This window comes from Mauremys mutica, chromosome 6, assembly GCF_020497125.1.
Source record: "Mauremys mutica isolate MM-2020 ecotype Southern chromosome 6, ASM2049712v1, whole genome shotgun sequence".
In the NCBI taxonomy this organism is placed as follows: Eukaryota; Metazoa; Chordata; order Testudines; family Geoemydidae; genus Mauremys; species Mauremys mutica.
The window spans coordinates 113,972,816-113,986,740 of record NC_059077.1 but is presented as its reverse complement, the minus strand read 5'-3'; the positions used below and the strand labels follow the sequence as shown (position 1 = coordinate 113,986,740).

Genomic DNA, 13,925 nt, shown 5'->3' with positions numbered 1-13,925 from the left:
ATGTCAAATATTTTTAGAAAGTTAAAAACAGTTACAGTAGTTGCCCCTGAATCTCCCTGCTGATTTTTTTTAAATCATTTTACACTTTCTTACCCTTTAAAATGTTTTCCTCTCCTCTCTTGCTGTGTGAAGGACCCATGCAAACAAGAGAGAACTTATTGACTATACTAGGAAACAGCCAGATCAGCTACATGGGTGGTGCTGTCAACTAGAGAGTTCTAGTGTTACACGTAGTGTTGATTTTAAAGGTGACTCCGTCCCTCCAATTTTCTGTCAGACTTATCGTTTTTGAATTCCAGGGAGAGCATCTTCTAAACTTTCTGATCAGAATGCTTGCCACTTCTGTCCAGTCTGTGGATTACTAGGGAATTTTAAAGTTGGTTTATCGGAGAACTAAGATTGCTCGGTTGGGTGTATGCTAAAAAAAAAAAAAGTGTTATCTTTTTGTTGTTGTTGCATCCTAAATAATGGCACAATTGCGCAAAGTCTTCAGCATGTGGTAACTTGTTTCCAAACATCACTAACTGAATTGAGAATTAAAATTAAAGAAATACATGTAACCTCTTTCCAGGACAAGCTTTGGAACTGATCCACATTTAAAAATCCTGAATGTACTGAATGACCAGCATGGCCTCCCTGACAATAAAAATGAAAACTGGCCTCCTGTTTCAGCTTTCTAGTAAATGTTGTTGGCAATTGCAGCTTCTTTAACATTTTTGAGAGAGCCCACACCTAATGCGCTATATGTAAACCTCAAAAATGAAGAATGGGGCACAACTGGCTGAGTTGTGGCATTGAGGAAATTGAGGAAAGCAAAGTGTGTGGCAGAGGGCGGGGGGGGGGGAGGGAAACCATCCCCTTTAGTCTGCTTTTGATCTTTAAAAAGAAGAAACTAATGTCAGCAACTAACGTTAGTCTTGATTTTCAGTCTGGTACTATACCAAGGACTTATTAGAGCCCATCAGCAGCATGTGAGATGAACAGAAAGTAATGAAAGTTTTTATTTGTCAGCCTTGGGATTTTGGTTGTTCTGGGCCACTTGGTTTGCTGGCCTTGTATTGTGCCAAAGATCAAAGGTATGATCTTCTTTCTGTGTCGCTTCTGTTCATCAGATAAGTTTGTTTGCGGCCTTGGGTGGAGGGAGGGACATGAGAATAGAGAATTTAAACCAGGCTATTAAGATAATTCTTCTTTATTGTCAATTGTTGCCAAACTTTAGCCGGCCTAACTAAATACAAAATACAGTAGTGTAGAGTTCATTAAATAAGCAATTAACTGGACCAATGAAAATGTTAAAGTAATATTACACCAGAAAGTATTTTTGTATTTCCAGTTTGTTTTGAGAGGCTGATGTGTCTGCAGTAGTATCAGCCTGAAACCCATTAAAAAAAGGTCTTGACAGTCTTCAATGTACAGCTATAGCAGATGTCTATTTAAGATAACACTAATTAAACTCCTTTTTGCACACCATGGTCAGGATCCATGCAAATCTATATTCAGATGTTACATTTGTAATTTGGGATTTGGCTAGTTTTAATTCTGGACTTCCTTGACTTCAGCAAGTCCAGATTATTTGTATTTTGTGGTAGTTTATTCTGCCTGCAGATTGAGCAGCTGTTCTGTGGATGTGGAAGGAGAAAGGTGTATTTGCTTTAACTGTGCACCCCTCCCCCGCAGGTTGTTTAGAGAATTGTGATATTCTTTTATCATGCAGATGTAGATATCTAATGAAAAGGATATAATTTGAATGTTTAAATGCAAATTGGCTTCAAAAGAATGTCAGTTAATTGTTCAATTAAGAAAAAGAGCCTCTAACCTATGAAAGAAGCATGATTTTTTTTTCACCTTCTATTTTTCTTTGAAAGGTTAGATTAAGAGTTTGCAAACTTCATATACGCTATTATACATGCCAGGTCTTGCTGCTTCTCATGCTGAGAAATGTTGGGTAAGGGAAAGAACTTCCTGATCTCTTCCCACTCTCCCTATGCGTGAACATTTTACACCTTGAAGTAGGGGATTTGTTTGCCTTCTGTTGTCTTAACACTGCATAGAAATAAATATTGCTAATGGTAATAATTCTCTAGTGCACTTAGACCCAAAAACTGTAGCTAAAAGTTTGACATTTTTTCCAGTGAATTCTACAGGTTGACAATGTTGTGAATAGTATTATTTCATTTATTCTAAACGTACTACTCTTGAAATTGCATTGCATGACTTCTTGTTTTCAGATTATGGGTCAGGGTAAAAAGTAGTAAGTGGTCAATTTTTCTATGGCCATAGTCTTGCAAACACTTAAGCACCTTAGTTACTTTAGTCTCACAAGTATTCACACTGAAGTCAATCAGGGGGGTGGGTGGGGTGTTACCTGCATGAGCAAAGTTGCACACTTGTTTGAGTCTATGGCTACACTGGCAACTGAACGACAAAACTTTTGTCTTTCACTCTCCCGAAAGACAAAAGTTTTGTGGAGGACCAGTGCAAGTGTGAACAGCACTCTCCCGCCGACAAACAGCAGCTACACCGCGTACCTTTTAGCAGCATGACTGCGTTGCTAAAAGCTGCGTAGTGTAGACATAGCCTAAGGGCTGGTCTACACTGGGAGGGTGGGGGAAATTGATCTAAGATACGCAACTGAAGACTTTGCGCAAATGTGCCATTATTTAGGATGCAAGTATCTTAGTTCGCCTTACCTGGCCGTCCTCACGGCGACAAGTTGACCGCCGCGGCTCCCCCGTCAACTCCGCTTACTCCTCCTGCCAAGGTGAAGTACGGGCATCGATTCGGGGATTTATTAATTCTAGATGAGACACGGTAAATCAATCCCCAATAGATCGATTACTACCTGCCGATCCGGCGGGTAGTATATACGTACCCTAAGAGCTTGCAAGACTGGGGTTTAATTTATGCTGCAGACCTATCTTCAATGAGCTATCCATGGTGACTATGATGAAAATTTCCATCCCCTCCCCACCCACTCCATGTTCCTTCAAATCCAGAGTCCATCAGTAGATATCAGCAATTGTGATATGTTTTTAACAGTTTATTTTGGAAGTATGAGCAGCTTTCTAAAAGTGCCAGAAACTGTTGCAGATTCTGGAAGCAGCACAACACGATGCTGCATTTTTCTGTCTTTATTGGCTTTTATACAAAACTACAAGTTTTTATTTTAAGTTACCAGGCAACCATGGACAAAAATGACTCCATTCAATCAGACTGTAGGATTTGCATTTCATTACAGAACACTATCCATGCATTTTGTAAAAAAAATCTTAATTGGAGTTTTAGCTACACTGGCAAAGCTGTACAATCTGGTGTCCGTCAAAACCTGCAAACAAACCTTTAAGTTATCCAAAAGATCAATGTACATATTAGTTATACTACATCTTTCAGGGAATAGTCCGTGTAGTCAAATCACAATCTCATGGCTTGAACAGTTTGTGTTGCCTTCTTCCAGTATGGTTTGTGTCATTTGTTTTTTTCTTTTTTTAATCCCCTCTTGTTTTCCTGCTGGTTCTTTTTTTTCACTTTTACATCTGACTAGCAATACAACAAACAAAAATGTTCATCTGATCTGGCTGAATCAGTGGTATTTGCACCTTCAATAGTTAAGTTTTATTTTGTTTTGTTTAAACGATAGTGGATTAATTGACAATAAAAAGGACTAGTTTGAAGAACAAGGTTCATCTTTCATTGAGTGTCAATGAAATATGGGGGGGAGGCACACATTAGAAATCTAGTCTACGTTAATTATAGTTGAAAGTTGTTCTGAACTGGTAACTTGAGTGATAGCTTTTTGGAACAGCTACTCACACAAGAGGAGAGGCAATTCTCAAATTAGTCGTATGTTATTTTGATTCTGATGCTATTCTGACCTGTTGCTTATCCCCATAACCTGTCATGCAAAATCTTTTATACTCTAGTAATTAACATTAAGTGTAGAACTATCAAGTAAACGCTGCAAAATGCTATTAAGTTTAAAGTAATAAACATGACCCCAGGCAATGTAACCAAATTGTCCATTTACATCCTGCATTACAGCTTCCTTACCACATCAAAGCAACACCCCTTCCATTTAACACAGCTCATCTCACAACTACTTACACATTGTAAAAACCACACCTAATCTCTCTAATGAATCACTCAACTCCTACCTGTCCCAATGCCTGTGTTGTATGAGAACCACAAATTACCCAAGAAAACCCCAACTCATATAATTTACCTCTCTGTTCTACTATCCAGACTGTCAAAAGAGGAGTTCCACTGGTCTAGGAAGATACAAATAAAAATATCATGTTGACCGCTCCTAACCTGAATAATGGACACTGATATAATTGGTAAAATAGAATCACAATTTTAAAAAGCTATGTCCCAAGAAAACTTAGCTGATGCAAACTGAAATACCGTTTTGCTTTTCATTACCACAAAGTGTATCCATGAGACAATTTGTTGATGTGCCGGCACTGCTGGCTGAATGTAGCAGTAACAGTTATATATACACGACGATTCAACGGCCAAGATCAATCCCTCAGCCCTTCTAGAATTCCCAGCTATGCAGCTAGACCTGAAATTTGCAGGCCTTTGCATTCTTCTGCACCACTGATTTAAATAATTAATATGTGTAGTCTAATACAATACTCCTTCTGGAGGGAAAGGAAAAAATGGATGTACTTCAAACAATGTAACAAAAGTATCACCACTAAACCTCAGCTCAAAGTCAAACTTCAGCAAGGCAATTCAAGATTACTTTGCCAGCACCAATAACCGATTCAACTGCAAGGTATTCTACATGATAGATCAACTGAAATTCATGTGGAACCTTTACTGATACCTAGGGTCCTACCAAATTCACAGCCCTAGGATTTTAAAAATAGCAAATTTCATGATTTCAGCTATTTAAATGAGATTTCATGGTGTTGCAATTGTAGGGGTCCTGAGCCAAAAAGGAGTTGGAGGGATGGGGGGGGAAGTGTTGCGATACTGTACCCTTAGTTCTGCACTGCTGCAGATGGCAGTGCTGCTTTCAGAGTTGGGCAGCTGGAGAACAGCAGCTGCTGGCTGGGAGCCCATCTCTGGAGGACGAGCCGCCGCCAGCAGCAGCACAGAAGTAAGGGTGGCACGGTATGGCATTGCCACCCTTCGTTCTGCACTGCTGCTGGCAGAGCACTGCCTTCAGAGCTGGGCGCCCCGCCAACAGCCGCCACTCTCCAGCCACCCAGCTCTGAAGGCAGTGCAGAAGTAAGGGCACAGTATCATAATACCCCCTAAAATAACCTTGCAACCCCCCTGCAATTCCCCAATTTGAGAACCTCTGGTATGCCTGTGAAATCGTTGTAGGATAGGATAAAAGCACACAAAAGACCAGATTTCGCAGTTTGTGACACGTTTTTCATTGCTGTAAATTTGGTAGGGCCCTACAGATACCCCATGATAACAGACAGGACAACGTCAAACAAAGAAGCAAGACATGTTATGCCCATATCTTTCTGCAACAGGAGGATGAGCATACTGGTTCCCTCTCATCCCACATACACACCCCCAAATAAAAGGAGTAGTCAAAGTGAGCTATGCAGTATCAACCAGGGACTTCAGGTACAGGTTACTTATTTCTACCATTGATATTTGTGTTAAGCTCAGTAATATTAAATAGCCACCAATATCTAGTAAGAAGTTATAATACATAGGTCTATATTAGGACTGTCAAGCGATTAAGAAAATTAATCACGATTAATTTCACAATTAATAAAATGAATCATGATTAATTGAACTTACAAATGTAGAATTACATAAAAAAACTGCATTCAAAAATAAAACAATGTAAAATGTTAGCGCCTACAAGCCTACTCAGTCCTACTTCTTGTTCATACCTTGCAATGCCAGCTACAAAAGTCTCACTTTCAGGTGACATTGTAAATAAGAAGCAAGCAGCATTATCTCCCGTAAAGGTAAGAAAACTTGTTTGTCTTAGTGATTGACTGAACAAGAAGTTGGACTGAGTGGACTTGTAGGCTCTAAAGTTTTACATTGTTTTGTTATTGAGTGCAGTTATGTAACAAAAAAAAAATCTACATTTGTAAATTGCACTTTCACAATAAAGAGTTAGCACTACAGTACTTGTATGATGTGAATTGAAAGATACTATTTCTTTTGTTTCCATTTTTACAATGCAAATATTTGTAATCAAAAGTAATATAAAGTGAGCACTGTACACCTTATATTCTGTGTTGTAATGGAAATCAATATATTTGAAAATGTAGAAAGACATCCAAAATATTTAATAAATTTCAATTGTTATTCTATTGTTTAACAGTGCAATTAAAACTGCAATTAATTGCGATTAATTTTTTTGAGTTAATCACTTGAGTTAACTGCGATTAATTGACAGCCCTAGTCAACATATAAAGTGAGGACTGAATCTCTAAGTGCAAAACTCACTTAACTATGAGCTTATAACCAACATCTCCATAATAAAAAATATAGCCATAGTCTTTTTTTTAAACCAAACAAGAGCCAGCCATCTTCAAATGGCGAAGTCTTCGCTTACTGCTATCTTAGGACAGGTTGCCAACACATTATTTTACATGTCCTCCCTAAAAGAAAGACAGAAAAACACTTAAAAGTGGAAAATACCATGGGTTCCCTTTGCCAAATTTTACCATTCCCTTAAATCTCCAATGTGTTATGCAGAATGGCCTTGATTTTTATTTCAATCCCACCTTTTTTTGCTTGCTCCTCTGAGTAATATAGTATAAGATATTTTCTAGCACACAAAGAAATTAACGTATTTATTAAACCATGTCTGAAACTCACCCTATGCAGAGGGGTTCATACAGCACTTCAGTCCCTTAAATAAAGAGTAAGTAGGACTTAAGTGGTGCATAGGCCTCCTCTTAGCTGTATTTCACTCCACATGATTACCATGCTCATCAGCACCCTTTTCAGTAAGCTTAAAAATAAAAAAAAACCACCGCACCACCTCAGAGAACTTTGCCTGTTAGTCAGAAATGGAAGCAGAAAGATGATACTGGACTTGCAAACTTTTTACCAACACATTTTTAATAATGGGTAAGATAGTCTCCAGTTTGTATGTCAAGCTTAAAAAAAAAATTCCCAAATGCCTGATGGGTTCTAAGATGTTTACAAATCTTAACATGGGTACAAAACTTTAGTGTACCACTCAATTCTCATTGCTACCGAGAGCCCAGACAGTGTTCCCGCTAATATCATTTAGTCTCATTTTTCGATGCAACTGCAAACTATTTTCTTGTTCTCTGCTCAAAATATCCACTAAACAGATCACCTATATAGCTACTTGTGTGAGAATCGCAGGCTACGAAACTGCAAGGGACAATGCTTAGCCACACCTTGCCCTGTATTTCCCCATTAGAAATGGGGTAATTTTAATCATCTAACTTCCCTGATAATTTTAAAAATAAGTGTCGCCACATTTGCCAAGGCAGGATTCTGTCCAGGCCATTCATCCCCAAATTGACCTAAACAGAGTCAGAGGCAACATGGATATCATATCCGCACCAGATGTCTGCACACACTGTCAGAGAGAGGTAAAACATGCCAGCCAACCAGGATCTTTTAACCTGAACAGACACACAAGTCTAAGGGTAATTTTTTTTTTCTGTCAGAAGTAGAAGAAGAACATTTGTTTTCTTTTTAACAAGAAATTCTTCTTTCCTCTAGAGTAAACACCACTTGAACTAAACTACTCACAGTTTTATACCCACTACTCTAATTGTCTGCATTGTGGAGGTCAAAACGAAGGCAGACTTTCTAAGAGGATGCAGGACATACAGCATGATTAACAAGTTGGTCCGTGCAGAGCAAACTATCTCTGCAGAAACTCTGAATAGGTCATATTGATTTTAGAAAGAATATTGTTTCACCATACAGAAAAGCAGAGCCATGGCAGTCTGAAAATGGAGAATCCAATTGCGAAAGGAGCATATATAGACAAACTGGTGTCATACAAACTATACTTTTCATGGTCAGGTTACAAATGTGTAAAATAGTATTTGCATTTTCAGAAATATTAGAACATATTCTAATTCTAGAGCGTATTCTTCCACCCAACAATACCCAAGAATCTGGAATTCAGGGATACTTTTAATCAGCTTAAGGCTACCGGGAAGAGGGTGAGTGGGAACAGAAAGGGAGGAAGAAGCAGGCTGGAGATATTAGAGCAGATATTTTTCATACTTTTCCCTGTTTCTTCACTTAAAAAAAAAATACTGGACCTGTTTCATATGTTGCCATTTTGTTATAGCGCAAGTACTGAAACACTGAGAATGTACTGGCAATATTTCCACTTCTTTTAAAGCAGTTATACCATAAAGATTAACCTAGAAAAACAAAACCCAAATCCCTCAAAACACAAACAGCTGTTTTTTGTTTTTGTTTTTTCCTATGGAGTACTACTTTCCTTTCTGGAAGCAATCTTGTCTTCCTCATCTAAATCCTAACTTTGGACTTGATCCAAAGTCCATTGAAGTCAATGGGGGTGTTATCACTGATATTCATGGCCTTTGGATCAAGCCATTTAAAATTTCTTTTAAAAAAAAATTGTACTTCCCCAGTTCCTTGAAAATTTTCAGTACAGTTCTTACACCGCAATATTATAGAATGTAATGTTTATATAACATTGCCTAAAAGCATATGCAGACACACTGTTGCAAAACACACATGGTGAAAGTTGTATTTTGACTATTACTTAAAATAGCTCATGAGCAAATTTATTGGGAAATAATATGGATTTTTTTCATATCATTTAATTCTGACAGCTAAAATGGGTGTGTCAGTCCCAAACCACTTTCATTCAAAAGGGAAATTATAACAACCTGATATTAAAGGAGCCCTTTCAATTCAAAATCTAGTCAATTAAAAGAAGAGTTTCTGCTAATATCTACAACCTCATTTTCCTAATTTTAGAAGTCTCTTTCTCTCTTTTGTTGCTGTTTAAATGATCCTCACAAACAAGAGAAACTTGTATGTGGAGGGGATGGGGGGGTGCACAATGAAACTGATTATGGACAAGATGTTAATCTACAAAGTAAACACACTGAAAAGACCAGTTACATATTTCTTATTTTGGTGGTATTTGTCACAACTGCAGTTAAAAATGGCACTTCTGTCTGAAGTTTTTTAATTGACCGTGTTCCTTAAAAATACATACAGCTTTCATTTCCTAAAGAGGACAGCTAAAGTTGACAGACCCAAATTATATTCTTATTGCCGTTTTTCAAAAATACCAGTCCCACTATGTAACTATTTCATTCCTTGGGCTTCTTCTAGGTGTTCCTGACCCACCAGAATCAAGTATGTATGCAAAGTGGACACATGCTTTCTTAAGATGCAAAAGTACACAAGATATTTTGGTTGGGGGGGGGAGCAAGCTATATTCATATAAAATCAGTCACCATATAAGACTTCTGCATTTACTGCTTGGGCACTGTAATATGTTTTATAAAAAGTTAGCATGGTGACACCACGTAACATTGCCCAACCCCCAGCACTTAAGATTTCTGATGGAAATATCTCACATCTGGAAGTTAATGAACAAAACATCTGGGAACTGAAAGAGACAAAATGGTGAAACAATCCCAAGGACGGAAGCTGCTTAAAGAAATATTATTCTGTTGGTTTAAACGAGAGACTTCTATTTAACTTTGGCCACGTTAAGTTCAATGAAAGATTTCACAAAACCCCTGTTACATTAAGGGCATGGCTACACTGGAAACTTCAAAGCGTTTTGAAGTGTGAGTGTGGTCGCGTGCGAGCATTGGGAGAGAGCTCTCCCGGCAATCCACCTCCATGAGGGGATTGGCTCCCAGTGCTCAGAGCCTGTCGACACTAGCGCTTTAAAATGCTCAGACTTGCTGCGCTCAGGGGGGTGATTTTTCACCCCCCTGAGCCACCAAGTTAGAGTGCTATAAAACGTAAGTGTAGACAAGCCCTATGATCAGGCCCTTCTGAAGCAACACACACTGAGCTGTTCATCACAACTGTGTTACTGTCTGCCCTATTTAAACCCTATCTATGCTTAGGTTCCAAACAATTCCTCCTTCAGCTCTGCATTATAAATTTTCCAACAAGCTTCATCCCTGTGCTGAGAATGCTTTAACAGTTGTCCAATTTTCTCTTTGCATCTCTTAGCATGAAAGCAATTATTTTTTTGTATTTATAATGCACTGCAAAACTTCCCAGTGACAAACCTTTCATCTTGACTAGATCTCTTCACACCTCTTAACATGAGTTAATTGTTACCTACTTGCACAGATCACTGGTTGAGTTACTAACCGTTTTGTAGCTCTCAAATGTTTTGGCTCAAAAGCTGTTTTTCATTTTTAAGCCATGTGTTTTGAAGTAGAGGGGAAAGGAAATGTCACTAGTCACTTTTCTCCTGAAGTTTTTCTTCTGTAACTCTCTCTGTATAGCTGATAATTATTCCAGGGAGTCAGTAACTAAGAGTTAAGCACCCTGTTTCCACTACCCCAACAATGAAAAACTTAATACAAGTGAACAACATCAAATGGCAGAATTCAAAAAGAGGGCTCTCTGGAGTACATTTAAATGTGTTTTCTTAATTATTTTGGTTAAATGCTAAACAAAACAAAAACCACATACATACCACCCAAGATCACCAGATCCCTTTTGAGTCATTAATATAATGTACAGGTTTGTATTACAGTAGAACCTCAGAGTTACAAATACCTGGGGAATGGAGGCTGTTCCTAACTCTGAACAAAACATTATGGCTGTTCTTTCAAAAGTTTACAACAGAACATTGATTTAATGCAGCTTTGAAAATTTACTATGCAGAAGAAAAATGCTGCTTTCCCTTTATTTTTTTAGTAGTTTACGTTTAACACAGTAATGTACCGGATTTGCCTTTTGGGGGGGAGGGAGGAAGAGGGGTCCTCTGCAGCTGCCTGATTGTGTACTTCTGATTTCAAATGAGGTTTGTGGTTGACTTGTCAGTTCGTAACTGAGGTTCAATTGTAAATACAAATCTTACGTATGGACCTATCAAAGGGGGTTATATAATTGTGCATTTATAAATAAAATCACAGTAACCAGTTCCGTATTGAGACTCCAACTAATGTCAGTACCTAATCTGTTGCTGAAACCACTGGAATATTTCATTTTAATGATACAGTATACTCATGCTAGTAGAAGGCTGCATGGCATGCAATTTTGACTGCCAAATTGAAACATGATTCGCAGACCTTAGTAACTCATTTAAAACCAAATGGGACAACGTAACAAACCTGACTTGGCATGAGAGAGTCTCTTTCTTACTAAAGATCCGCTCACTTTCTTTTCCAGTAGTTTCGTCTAACCGAAGTCAAGTCACAGCCAGCCAAAATTTAAACAAAAAGTTATAGAAAGTATGTCATCTACTGAAGCTCAGAAGCCATATTTTCTCAAACTTTTAAAAGATTATAGCAGGGAGGGGAAAATATCAAAAGAGTTTCTACTTCTCAATCAACAGAAACCATGGATCTTTGTAGAAGTCAGGGGGTGTAAGAAAACAAGGAGAAAGGCTCCCATCATTAAAGGCTGGAGCTGCATATGATGAAGACAGCTCAAATCAATGGGAGTTTGGGGAGGAGAAATATTGATAGAAAAGCTATCAAAAGAATCTTCTATTGAATTTCCAGGCAGAGAAGTTTCCAAGTCACCACAAAAGGTGGGAAAAAAGTAGAAAGGGGGGAAATAACGGGAGGGAGAGGAACAGAATAGGTCTCGCCATCTCCTGTTTCACTCTGGTTCTACTCGCTCTAACTCCTCTTTCTTCTCCTTTGGTAAAACTTCAACTCTTTTGTCTTCAAGCTTTCCTGCAGCTCACTCTTCTCTTAACTTGTTCATACGCCTGCATTCCCATCTGCTCTTCATTCACTGAATTATAGTCCCTCCCCTTGTCCTTTCCTTTTACAAGTTCCACTAGAATACTCAGACCGTAGTTGATAATGTTGGCAATAGGGTTTTGGTCTCTATTGAGCAAGCTTTTCTTTTAGGTGACTGATAGAAAAAAGGGGTGGCAACCACTGAAGTAGGACTTTTCAGTGTGTGTCTGGTATAGAGAAATCCAGGGACACTGCAAGGAAGAGCTGTACTAGCCCTAAGTAAATCAATGCTGGCAGCACTGTTAATGTCCATTAATCGAAGAAATGACCATTACTTATTCTACACAGATTTTTAACTGTTTGGATAATTACGTTAGTCCAGAACAAACAAGACTTGTCTAGCAAGATTGCCTATTAAACATGATTAGTGGTAAGCTATTTACAGGACAACACACTATATAACACACACACACAGAGTAATAGGTGATAGTTAGATGCTGTCAATATTCATACATACATGCACCAATAAATTAAGCAGGTCAAAGACTGAGATACCAAAATAGAAAATACACACAATTTCTTAAGAGTGTATGAATGAATAACCATGCTGGTAGAATCTGGTATGTCAAGTTCTCAGCAGCGTGAGTAAGAGAGACCTGCGGGGGCACAGGAGAGATCCAGGCAGTGAAAGCGTTAACCATTAAGAGCTGGAGCGCCTCACCTGTATCAACCACCTCAGCCAAGATGGAAGTAGTAAGTCTAAGATATCTTCACTCTTGGACATCAAAGAAAAGACACAAAATAAACTCTGAACCACCGTATTCCAGAGCAACAAGTCTCTAAAACTCCAGCCTCCAACTCAAACCGAGGTCCCTCCCCTCGCTTTGATGTCTTTTGGCAGGTCGGAGCTCAAAGCCAAGCTGTGGTTGGGATCATGAGAAGGGAACAACGCAGTGAAAAAAAATAAGAAAGCCGAACCACTGTGACCCGTTCAGTGATGCTGGACACTGGCTAAAACGCTAAAGACAAAAAGCCACTTTACTCCCTAGAGCAAAGCTCAATATAAGCCGCGGAGCGCCAGCCGCGTGGAAACACACGGGCCATCAGGCAGGTTTTCACGGCCCGCGCGCTGCGTGGAGCCAGCCCCGTTTCCGACACCGCACTTGGACTCAGACAAACCCACGAGGAGCCCAGTCGCTCAAAAGCCTCAGACGTGTCCGCAGCTTAAAACAGCAGCAGGGAAACTCCTGCCGGTTCTTCGTGCCCCGAGCCCCTGTCCGAGCAGCAGCATTTCATTCCCCAGCTCGGGGGGGGGGGGAACCCCACCTCCCCCAAAAAGCCATCGCGGACTTGCACAGGCTCAGCGGCCGGGGGCGGGGGTAATGCCCAGCCCTGGAGGGGGTTTGCTGGGAGCCGATGCTGAGCTCTCGCCGGAGGAGCAGGGGGCGGGGGCGGCTGGCCAGGGCGCAGAAAGGGGCATGACGGACGGACAGAGGCGAACCGGGACAGTCTCCCCGCATGGCCCCCCGTTACCTGGACTGGCCGAGTTCGCCCCCTCCGGCAGACAGACAGACAGAGCCAGCGGGCGCCCCTCCGCCTGCAGCCGCGCACCGCCCGCTCGCTCGCTCGCTCTGCGGCGGGAGAGCCGCGCGGGGGGCGCGCCCTGGCGGGCTCCTCCGCCTCCTCCCCCACCCTCCCCGCCGCGAGCCGCCAGCCGCCAGCCAGGGGCAGCGGCTCCGAGAGCGCCGGGCTCCGCGCGGCAGCGGGGCGGGGGGGGTCGGGCTGCGCCGCCGGGGCCGTGGGGCGCCGCCTGCTGCCGGGGGGAGGGGCGCACGGAGACCGCCCCCCCCCCCGCACTCCGGCCGCCGCGGGCGTCACCCTGGCCGCCCCCGTGAGCTGCCCGGCTGCCCCCGCGCCCCGCCCCGCGCTCGTTCCCTGCTGCCCCGCACCCCTCTCCGGCTACCCCCCGCGCCCTGCCCCGCACACCCCTCCGGCTGCCCCCGCGCCCCGCCCCGCGCTCGTTCCCTGCTGCCCCGCACCCCTCTCCGGCTACCCCCCGCGCCCTGCCCC

At 41.2% G+C, this 13,925-nt stretch overlaps 1 protein-coding gene across 2 annotated transcripts in view; it reads right to left on the bottom strand.

Moving 5' to 3' along the window:
* Positions 1-13,518, bottom strand: part of LPAR1 (lysophosphatidic acid receptor 1) — a 103,305-nt gene extending 89,787 nt beyond the window's left edge. Inside the window, exon 1 of one of the 2 annotated variants that reach the window (XM_045021636.1) lies at positions 13,389-13,518. The gene's annotated coding sequence lies outside the window, so the exon portion shown is untranslated. Of the gene's footprint in view, positions 1-12,576; positions 13,057-13,388 lie in introns of those variants that run through there. The other variant, XM_045021635.1, reaches the window with a different exon arrangement.
* Between the last annotated feature and the right edge of the window lie 407 nt (positions 13,519-13,925).